General features: G+C 43.7%; 1 pseudogene; it reads right to left on the bottom strand.

Moving 5' to 3' along the window:
• Positions 1-1,317: 1,317 nt before the first annotated feature.
• Positions 1,318-12,500, bottom strand: part of LOC120575425 — a 53,685-nt pseudogene continuing 42,502 nt past the window's right edge.

Genomic DNA, 12,500 nt, shown 5'->3' on the forward strand with positions numbered 1-12,500 from the left:
GGTTGGGTTTCTGCAGAACCTTAGCAGTTTTTCCCACCGAAAGGCAGGCTGTGAGGAAGTGGACATGGAACTGGTGAGCAGAAACAGTGGTTTGGCAGTACTTTCAGTCAAAAGAAGGCCATTCAAGTCCAGCTACATGTTCAATTTGTTCAATGCTGATTGGTCTGGTGGTGGCGAGGACCCTAAACTATACACAACATGGCCGCTGTTACAACATCTGGTCTGAAACATCTGAAAGAATACGAGTTGTGCATGAAGGAATCTCCAGACAGCAGCCAGAATGCAGCAACTTCAGGTACGGCAAAGGAAGGACAGTCCCTGTTTACTTCATTCATGTGTTTACTGTGTTCATGGACTGAGGATGGGAGGAGGAGTCAGCACAATCTCAACCAGTGGATTGGATTCGGCCGAAACCCCAAACTAAAAACTCCTCGTTGGGCTTTAAATCAAGCCATTTAAACACCAATTACATCCAGGCTTCACAAGTCTGAATACAAGTTGTTAAATACAATTAAAAGTAAAAAAAAACTAAACAAAAATTCTTCTTAAAATTTTAAATATTGACATTAACATTTAAAAACTCTTCAGTATTCATCAGAAAATAAAACATCTGTACAATTATGACCTCACTGGTCACAGCTGTTTGAAAATAAACCTTAGTTTTTTTTAGTTTTTTCTTTTTAAACATCAGTTGTCAAGCCCGATATAGTTTCTGTGATAACAGAAGCATTGAAGTAGTCATGAAATAGAGAACTGAAAACAGCTAGAAGACCGATTCTAAAGGACAGTCCTAAAAGCTGGAACTGTAGTTTTAAATAATGTCTTAAAAGTACAATAAAAAGTAATCCCCCAGTGGCTTAGGCCTGGTGGGAGGGGCAACTTGTAAAACACACTGGGGGGAACCCAGAATCTGTCCTGATTGGTCGAGAAGAGACAACTTAAAGGTGCAGTAGGTAAGCTGAACATAGGGTCAGTTTTGCTGAAACTGAGCCTATGTTCCAGTAGAACTACATGAAGCAGGTCATTCAAAAATAATATCCAGCTCCTCTGGCTCCACCTACAGCCTGGAGTGGGATTTACAAAAATCCACAGCGCCCTGTTCAGATGCACCAATCAGGGCCAGGGGGGAGTGTCTAACTGTTCAGATGCACCAATCAGGGCCAGGGGGGAGTGTCTAACTGTTCAGATGCACCAATCAGGGCCAGAGGGGAGTGTCTAACTGTTCAGATGCACCAATCAGGGCCAGGGGAGTGTCTAACTGCGTGTCAATCACTGCTCATGCACATGCATTCATTCTCCCTTGTGGGGGGAGGGGCTTAGGAGACCGTTTTGGGCTTTAGCGGAAAGGGGGGAGGGACTGATAAGTTGTCAATGTTCAAATTTTTTGGCTACGTCCTGGATCTTCACAATCCTACCTACGGCACCTTTAAAGCCAATTTAAGATGTCACACTTGTGTCAATCGAATGAAGGTGCAATCAAAGTGAACCATGAAGTGAAAATAAAAATGAGTTGCTACAAAGCTAATTAAGACGATCAGCTCCACACAACTCTCTCTGGATTTCTCAGTGTGACTATGTTCAGAAGATTGTGGCGTCCGGAGACTTTGGCACGCAGAAAAGATCTCTTCTGAAGAGTCCATCATGTTCTTTTAATCCTCTGTGTCCTCCTTGGCTACTAGCAACTGCGTGTTCACAGAAGGCTTGTATCGCGTGGATGCGCCAACAGTGTTGTTGTCATTACTTAAGAGTTCCTCATGGGGGCGACAGAAACCACGCACTGTAGCTTTAAGCTCCATCAGTGTCTTCGTCATAAAGTGCTTTTGTATCATCTCGTCAGTTGCCATTTTTACTTTACCCCTTTTGTTACTGAAACAACATCTTGGAGAACATACGTTCCTCACGAAGACAACTATTTATAAAAATACTAAATAAAAGCTTGGTTGAGAATCTGCAGACTCGAGGTGCTACTTGGTGTACCGTCCGAGGCTGGACGTGGGCCTCAGCGGCTTCTTCTGGCCTGCGGGGAATTGCCGTAAGATAAAGTCAAAGTTTGCCGTTGTAGACATGGCGTAGAAGACGTTGGCTTTGTCTGGTATGAGCAGCTCTGAAAAACAGAAAAAAAACAAACATTGTAATGTCACTTAAAGGGATACGCCACCGTTTGTTGAATAGTTCTTATCAGAGTCTCCCCTGGCTGTAGATAGGTGGGCCAACGCATTTTTTGTCTCAGTGCAAGCAATTAAGTTGTTTTTTTGTCTTTTGTTGGCTCACTTTTACTCACAACATGCTAACCGGCAACATAGGATTGCATTCACTATGCTAAGCTAACTAGCGGTGGCGCTGCCGGTGTTGCACCGGACTAAAACAATGCATGCACATAAAATGTGTTGGCCCCCCTATCTACAGCTAGAGGAGACCCCACCTATCTACAGCTAGAGGAGACCCCACCTATCTACAGCTAGAGGAAACCCCACCTATCTACAGCTAGAGGAGACCCCACATATCTACAGCTAGGGGAGACCCCACCTATCTACAGCTAGAGGAGACCCCACCTATCTACAGCTAGAGGAGACCCACCTATCTACAGCTAGAGGAGACCCCACCTATCTACAGCTAGGGAGACCCCACCTATCTACAGCTAGAGGAGACCCCACCTATCTACAGCTAGAGGAGACCCCACCTATCTACAGCTAGAGGAGACCCCACCTATCTACAGCTAGAGGAGACCCCACATATCTACAGCTAGGGGAGACCCCACCTATCTACAGCTAGGGGAGACCTCACCTATCTACAGCTAGAGGGCCACCTATCTACAGCTGGGAGACCCCACCATCTACACAGAGGAACCCACCTATCTCAGGCCACCTATCTACACTAGGGAACCCACCTATCTACACAGGGCCCACCTACTACAGGCCAATCAAGTAGGGACCCCACCTATCTACAGCTAGGGAGACCTTACGAGAGGAACCTCACCTATCTACAGCTAGGACCCACCTATCTACAGCTAGAGGAGACCTCACCTATCTACAGCTAGAGGAGACCCCACCTATCTACAGCTAGAGGAGACCCCACCTATCTACAGCTAGAGAGACCCCACCTATCTACAGCTAGAGGAGACCCCACCTATCTACGCTAGAGGAACCCCACCTATCTACAGCTAGGGAGACCCCACCTATCTACAGCTAGGGAGACCCCACCTATCTACAGCTAGAGGAGACCTCACCTATCTACAGCTAGAGGACCCCACTATCTACAGCTAGGAGACCCCACCTATCTACAGCTAGGGGAGACTCCACCTATCTGCAACTAGGAGACCCCACCTATCTACAGCTAGGGGAGACCCCACCTATCTACAGCTAGAGGAGACCTCACCTATCTACAGTAGAGGAGACCCCACTATCTACAGCTAGGGGGAGACCCCACCTATCTACAGCTAGGGGAGACTCCACCTATCTACAGCTAGAGGAGACCCCACTATCTACAGCTAGGGGAGACCTCACCTATCTACAGCTAGGGGAGACCTCACCTATCTACAGCTAGGGGAGACCTCACCTATCTACAGCTAGGGGAGACCCCTAAAAAAAGTTTTAAAGATAGTATCAAAAACGTTTTTAAAAAAGCGCCAAAAGCAACAACAAAAAAATTTCGAAAAAAAAACGTTTCATGGTCTGGGCAGTGGGAAGTGATGGCACCATTGACCAACAAAAACCTGGTCTAAAGTCATCAAATAACGCAGCATTTCATTATTCGTTATTTTAACAGAGCATTAGTAAAATGCTCCTAGGCTTGTTCACAGCGCGCACACCATGCTTGTTACACAGGGACACACAGCAGCACACACACACACACACACACACACACACACACACACACACACACACACACACACACACACACAGGGACACACAGCAGCACACACACTATGCTTGTTACACACACAGGGACGCACAGCAGCACACACACACACACACACACACACACACACACACACACACACACACACACACACACACAAAACAGACAGACACACACACTGTTTGTTACACACACAGGGACGCACAGCAGCACACACAGACACACAGACACAGACACACACACACACACACACACACACACACACACACACACACACACACACACACACAGACACACACACACACACACACACACACACACACACACACACACACAGACACACAGACACACACACACACACACACACACACACACACACACACGCAGAAGATTACAAATAATAATATTAGGGTGTAAATCCTCCATCATTACAGCAATGCTCCAAGGTCCAAACGCGCCTGGCTTTTAAAGGGAATGGGAGATGATCTCTGATTGGTTGATTGCAGGGGGGTCAAACTCATTTTCCCAGAGGGCCACACTGGAAAAAGAGGATCCCACCAAGGGCCAGACATGGAGAGTTTATTGACGTGCTTTTCTTACTGCATGTCACTTTTTTTCTAACATTTTGGAAGCTTTTTTCCTCATTTTTGTTGTTTTTGTTCTGACATTTTTGTGGCTTTCTCAGACATTTGTCACCTTTTGGTAAATTTGTTGCTTTTTGTCGCATTTCTGTCGACATGAAGGCCTACAGAAAGTCATCAAAAGGGTTCCTTCTGGGGGAATTTCTGAGTCTCAGAGTCGGTGTGGTGGCAAATTTTATTTTAACCATTATTGATTAATAATTTTAACCATTTGCCTTAAGATTGTTTTAAACCTTCACAAAATGTTGTTCTTTCCTCTTAGACTCTTAAAGACCAGAGAGGGACAGCAGCAGCCATGAACTCTTAGCCTAGTGGTTTTTGTTTATGAAACTCTAGCTTCTCATTTTGTTTAACTTTTTAGCAGACAAAGTCGAGAAGGCCACAAACCATGTCTCCTTCTGCCTCCTGAGATAAACTGTTGTTTAGGCTAATGTTGGGAACAGAGAGCAGGGAGGAAGGTGAGGATGGTTTGACTTTTGGTGATGTCCTCTTTTCAACTATGGCCAGGCTAAAAGATAAAGTTAGAGGGGTGGCTTAACAGAGGTTTTGACTATATGATGATGTGATGTTTAGATTTTAGTTTAGTAATGCTCATTCAGTTGTACTGCATGTACCTTTGAATCTGTATTCTCATATTTTGCAAAATATAATAAATGCTCAAAGACCAGACTTTGGTTTAATTCTCAAACAGTCTTTATATGTTTTCATTTTTATCATTGATATTTACTAAACTCTGCTGCTTCAAGAAAACTTCCATCACATCGGCAAATCTGCCAAATTCTGCTTTGAATGTCACGTAACTGCAGTTTAAAAAACACTTTCCTGTGTTTTTGGTTTTGGCGCATAACTAGGAGGGCCAAAATCTATTGTGAACCCAAATTGATATACGGGCCAAATCCAGCGGGCCTGGAGTTTGACACATGTGGTTTATTGCATGTTACGCCCAAAACACACCTCTGATTAATGAAGACACTAAGTAGAAACCCTTTAGAACCAGGCGCCGGCGCACACAGACCCTTTTTCATGCCCTCAAATTAGCAAAAAGTGGATTTCGACACGCCCTAATCACGCCATGCGCTTACGCTAGGGTTCCACACAGCGAAACACCTCGCCAATTTCGGCCAGCGAAAGTTTGCCTCGCGAAAACGACACGCAAGACCGCAACATTTTTTTAAATGTCCCGGGCTGTCAGAAGACAGGGCGGTAAAAATGCACAGCAGCAAACCATCGGTAAAATGTTAGCTCATAAATGCTCTGGTAACCTGGCTATATAGCCTAGCTGCCTCGCTATGCTTACAATGAAATGCAATGTCCGAACATGCTAGCGGTTGACCTGTCGGCTAGCTGAATCATTTTGAGTGTTTAGACTATCTCCAGTGGTCTATTTGGTGGTGTGTGTTCGCCCTGTTTAAGTTCGTGTGACATATAAACAACAATCCGTGTTGCTACAAGCGTCAACGTTCGCCAATAAAAAATGTAATCAAACAAATGCACAAGTAGCCTAGCTAGCTAGCTGCCTGGCTAGGCTACAATGTAATCCAATGTCCGAACATGCTAGCGATTAGCCTGTCGGCTAGCTGAAAAGTTCGAGTGTTTAAACTAACATATACAGTGATCTATTTAGCGGTGTATGTGCCCTAACTAAGTTCGTGTGTCATATAAAACACAATTTGTGTTGATAGAAGTACCGATGTTTGTGTAGAAACATTTTAATCGCATCAAAATGTTCATGCTACGGCGCTGATAACCTCCGCCATCTTTGTCAGACTTTTTTTGTAACTCCCACAAACACACGGACCTGATTGGTTCTCGAGCGGTCCTCATTTGAATAAAGTTAAACTTTCGTCAACTTTATTTCGCTCCCCTCGGCGATTCGCTCTCATCTCGCTCAATCAGGGCGAATTTTGTCTCCATTCAACCTCAATGAGAGCAAAGCGAAATTTCGCTGTGTGGAAACCTACCGTTAGATCGTTAAAATAGGGCCCAGAGCCCACAGTCACACTAGCTACAAGAGACAGAGACAAAGCGACAGGCTACCATTCATTTTCAATGGGAGTGGCCATTTGCCACAGGTGACTGTAGGGTAAGACAGACTCTGAGAGACTGAGACTCACTCAGATCCTTAAAATAGGGTCCCTAATCTTCTTACGTTTGGCCTCTCGGCTACCTGAAGGAGGTACACTCCCCTCTCTCTCTGGGTGTCAAACTCAACTTCCCAGAGGGCCACACTGGAAAATAACAATCACATCTAGGGTCCAGACATGTTTAGTTAATTGACAGGCTTTTATTTAATCGAAAAAGTAAAATATATTTGACTGTATTATCGCGTGTGTCATATAGTCTTCTCACTCATAGTTTGGTCGACATAAAGTCCTGAAGAAGTCAGGAAAAAGTTCCTCAGCCATCATAGAAAAGAAGCGCCCAAAAACATCGGAAAAAGTGAGAAAAATGTTGGAAAAAGTGAGAAAAATGTTGGAAAAAGTGAGAAAAACGTCAGAAAAAGTGACAAAAATGTTGGAAAAAGTGACAAAAACGTTGGAAAAAGTGAGAAGAATGTTGGAAAAAGTGACAAAAATGTTGGAAAAAGTGACAAAAACGTTGGAAAAAGTGACAAAAATGTTGGAAAAAGTGACAAAAACGTTGGAAAAAGTGAGAAGAACGTTGGAAAAAGTGAGAAAAATGTTGGAAAAAGTGAGAAAAATGTTGGAAAAAGTGACAAAAACGTTGGAAAAAGTGACAAAAACGTTGGAAAAAGTGAGAAGAATGTTGGAAAAAGTGAGAAAAATGTTGGAAAAAGTGAGAAAAATGTTGGAAAAAGTGAGAAGAATTTTGGAAAAAGTGACAAAAATGTTAGAAAAAGTGAGAAGAATTTTGGAAAAAGTGACAAAAATGTTGGAAAAAGTGACAAAAATTTTGGAAAAAGTGACAAAAATGTTGGGAAAAGTGGCAAAAACGTCAGAAAAAGTGACAAAAACTAGGTGAGCCAAAATATATTATGAACCTAAATTGATATGCCAGATCACAATCTGCGAGGGGCCAGATTTGGCCCGCGGGCCTCGAGTTTGACACCTGTTAGTGGTTCTGACCTCTTTCCGGCGAGATGACCTGCGTCAGGCTGAAGTCTCGCCAGGTCATGTGCTCGAGGTGATGCTTCTCCAACGCCCTTTGAATCACCTGCGCAGTTTTGTCCTGGCTGGTCAGCTATGAAAGACAAAGGATAAACTTTCTGTGTGTGTGGACCAATATTTGTAATTAAGAATTTTTGTGGACCTTGGACTTTTTTCACAGCAGACATGTTGACTTGTCCTAGTAGGAAAAGCACAGCTGAAGTTGATAACCTTTAACGATGGCTCAGTTCCATCAAGTGTCCCAGTAAGATATTTCATTGAGTCAGCATGACCAATACCAGGACCTCTCCTAAGTGGAATGCAGCCATCAGTAATGGTTTAATACCAGGGTCTCTCCTAAGTGGAATGCAGCCATCAGTAATGGTTTAATACCAGGGTCTCTCCTAAGTGGAATGCAGCCATCAGTAATGGTTTAATACCAGGGCCTCTCTAAGTGGAATGCAGCCATCAGTAGTGGTTTAATACCAGGGTCTCTCCTAAGTGGAATGCAGCCATCAGTAATGGTTTTATACCGCACTCTCCTAAGTGGAATGCAGCCATCAGTAATGGTTTAATACCAGGACCTCTCCTAAGTGGAATGCAGCCATCAGTAATGGTTTAATACCAGGACCTCTCCTAAGTGGAATGCAGCCATCAGTAATGGTTTAATACCAGGGTCTCTCCTAAGTGGAATGCAGCCATCAGTAATGGTTTAATAGCAGCTGTACTCACCAGGATGCTTTTGTACATGTTGCCGTTGTGGTGGCCCAGGTCCACGCTCACCCTGACCACGCACGAGTCGCCCACCTGCCGGTTATAGACGGGCAGAGACGTCATGGACGCCGAGCGCTTGTGGTGGGAAGCCACGGAGGGCTTGGGCCGAGCGCCGGCGTCCTGAGAACAGAGGCCCGTCCGGCGCTGAGAGGAGGAGGAGGAACCGGACGGAGGAGGAGGGAGGAGGAGGAGGGAGGAGGAGAGTCTGGAGAGAAAGTCGCCGAGGAGGAGGAAGAGGAGGATAGGGAGGAAGAAGAGAAGACCTCGGACACGTTGTTGCAGGAGCTGTGGAAGGACTGCAGAGAAGACGAGACAAAAGACAAGAGACGTGACACGCATGAGTGCTCGGCCAGGTCTAGTTTAGACCAGGTCTAGTTTACACACACACACACACACACACACACACACACACACACACACACACACACACACACACACACACACACACACACACACACACACACACACACACACACACACACACAATGTTTCTGCTCTTCTCCCGACTGGTTTGGGCAAGAGTTTGATCTGATTGGTTGATTTCGCCCGTCTATCACCAGGATTTTCGCCCCCTTCCCAAAAGTTCTCCAACGGTAAGTTCCCAGATGGATATGCCGAGCAAATGGGAAGCGATCCATCTGGTGGAGTCAGGTTAGGTTTTTCCAGCTCACAAGGCAACGGAGAGTTGCTAGACTGACCCTTGCTGCAAATTACATTTGCTGCCTATAGGTTACATCTAGATTTTTAGGCTACCATGGTCTGGGTGAATACTCGATTCTGATTATTTACATGGAGTCTGGTGGAAATATGCTGGCTCTATACACGCTAAAAGTCCTGATTATTTACATGGAGTCTGGTGGAGATATGCTGGCTCTATACACACTAAAAGTCCTGATTATTTACATGGAGTCTGGTGGAGATATGCTGGCTCTATACACGCTAAAAGTCCTGATTATTTACATGGAGTCTGGTGGAGATATGCTGGCTTCTATACGCTAAAAGTCCTGATTATTTACATGGAGTCTGGTGGAGATATGCTGGCTCTATACACGCTAAAAGTCCTGATTATTTACATGGAGTCTGGTGGAGATATGCTGGCTCTATTACGCTAAAAGTCCTGATTATTTACATGGAGTCTGGTGGAGATATGCTGGCTCTATACACGCTAAAAGTCCTGATTATTTACATGGAGTCTGGTGGAGATATGCTGGCTCTATACACGCTAAAAGTCCTGATTATTTACATGGAGTCTGGTGGAGATATGCTGGCTCTATACACACTAAAAGTCCTGATTATTAACATGGAGTCTGGTGGAAATAAGCTGGCTCTATACATGCTAAAAGTCCTGATTATTTTCTGATTGGCTGCAGGGTGTCCATAAAAAAGTGTTATAGGACACCTACCAAAGGAGTTCTGCTGAAACTGACTGTTTATTGTTCTAAATGAATGCACTACATTAAAACATAAAATTAAATTATGCAAGTTTCCCAGTTTTCAAGAGCCATTCGTTGTATTTCACTTCTTCCTGGTAATGCTTCAGGGTCTGTTTGACCGAGTGTAAATAATGGCTGTTGTGCTGAACACAGAGGCCCTTTAGACGAAGGCACGGCATGAGGACAAAGTATAGACAGAAAACAATGAAGCACGCACACAAACACACACACAGCCACAGCTTACCTGCAGTCTGATGGAACAGGCCGAGTTCGGGGACGAGGGATCCTCTATCTCAGATCCACTGGACCCAGAAGACGAAACGCTGAGCTGGTCAGCAGGGACTTTTTTAGATCCATCACTCACTGTCAGGAGACTGAGAACAGACATGCAGATTTAGCTTGTATCCAAAAGACAAAACTCATTTTATGATGATAATAGTGCCGTTTTATATTGAGAGATTGATTACATCATATTATAGAATTTAATTGTAGATGTATAACCCGAATATCGCCAAACTCCACCAGACTCCATGTAAATAATCAGGACTTTTATCATCGTAAAACACACTTCATTCAAAGTGGACAGAAACTAAATAAAACCATAAAAAGCCATCTTGGTTCGTCTTTGCACTGTTCCAACAATCACCACTCTGGTTTGGTTGAAATAAACCCTTAATTCACCCATTTACATGTGGAAATATGCTGGCTCTATACACGCTAAAAGTCCTGATTATTTACATGGTGTCTGGTGGAGATATGCTGGCTCTATACACACTAAAAGTCCTGATTATTTACATGGAGTCTGGTGGAGATATGCTGGCTCTATACACGCTAAAAGTCCTGATTATTTACATGGAGTCTGGTGGAGATATGCTGGCTCTATACACGCTAAAAGTCCTGATTATTTACATGGAGTCTGGTGGAGATATGCTGGCTCTATACACGCTAAAAGTCCTGATTATTTACATGGTGTCTGGTGGAGATATGCTGGCTCTATACACGCTAAAGGTCCTGCTAAAAGTCCTGATTATTTACATGGAGTCTGGTGGAGATATGCTGGCTCTATACACGCTAAAAGTCCTGATTATTTACATGGAGTCTGGTGGAAATATGCTGGCTCTAAACACGCTAAATGTCCTGATTATTTACATGGTGTCTGGTGGAGATATGCTGGCTCTATACATGCTAAAAGTCCTGATTATTTACATGGAGTCTGGTGGAGATATGCTGGCTCTATACACGCTAAAAGTCCTGATTATTTACATGGAGTCTGGTGGAGATATGCTGGCTCTATACACGCTAAAAGTCCTGATTATTTACATGGAGTCTGGTGGAGATATGCTGGCTCTATACACGCTAAAAGTCCTGATTATTTACATGGAGTCTGGTGGAGATATGCTGGCTCTATACATGCTAAAAGTCCTGATTATTTACATGGAGTCTGGTGGAGATATGTTGGCTCTATGCACACTAAAAGTCCTGATTATTTACATGGAGTCTGGTGGAGATATGCTGGCTCTATACACGCTAAAAGTCCTGATTATTTACATGGTGTCTGGTGGAGATATGCTGGCTCTATACACGCTAAAAGTCCTGATTATTTACATGGAGTCTGGTGGAGTTTGGTGATGGTGATTTCGGGGCTGTTTCATGTTAAACTAAAAGGATCTTACTCTTTAACTAAAAGGTCTATCTCTGTAGGGATCCATCCCATAATGTTGTCAGACACTTAGAATAATAATCTGAGTCTGTCAGCAGCAACAACAGAACTTTTAGTGACTCTAACTGCTGCTGAACATTAGTCCTGTAGGGTTAAAATTGCAGCCCGGATCCCAGCTAACGGTTACAGTATTCTCGCTCAATATTGGACCAATTTCAATTTTTTTTGATGATATCTGTTATTTAGACACCAATGCATGAGGAAATAAGGGTCCAGGTTGAAAGACAAAACTGAAATTACCCTTTAACACTACACATAACAATTTATACTGCAAACAATTGATTCCTTTTCATGTAACGGCAAAGCAAATACCGCTTGTGCCCCATATGCCTTCAGTGTGTGTCTGTGTGTGGTGTGTATATATAAGTGTGTCTGTGTGTGTGTGTATATATATGTGTGTGTCTGTGTGTGTGTATATATATTTGTTTGTGTATATATGTGTGTGTGTGTGTGTGTGTGTGTGTGTCTGTGTGTGTATATATATTAATGTGTATTGTGTGTGTGTGTGTTATGTATGTGTGTGTGTGTCTGTGTGTGTGTATATGTGCGTGTGTGTGTGTGTCTGTGTGTGTATGTATGTGTGTGTGTGTGTGTGTGTGTATATATGTGTGTGTCTGTGTGTGTGTGTATATATGTGTGTCTGTGTGTGTGTGTATATATGTGTGTCTGTGTGTGTGTGTATATATGTGTGTGTGTATGTATTATTGTGTGTGTGTGTGTGTGTGTGTGTGTGTGTGTTGTGTATGTGTGTATGTATGTGTATGTGTGTGTGTGTGTATGTATGTGTGTGTGTGTGTGTGTGTGTATGTGTGTGTGTGTGTCTATGTATGTGTGTGTGTGTTTGTGTGTGTCTCTGTATGTGTGTGTGTGTGTGTGTTCTTGTAGCGTGTGTGTGTGTGTGTGTGTGTCTGTATGTCTGTGTGTGTGTGTGTGTGTCTGTGTGTCCTATGTATGTGTGTGTGTTTCT

This window comes from Perca fluviatilis, chromosome 15, assembly GCF_010015445.1.
Source record: "Perca fluviatilis chromosome 15, GENO_Pfluv_1.0, whole genome shotgun sequence".
In the NCBI taxonomy this organism is placed as follows: Eukaryota; Metazoa; Chordata; class Actinopteri; order Perciformes; family Percidae; genus Perca; species Perca fluviatilis.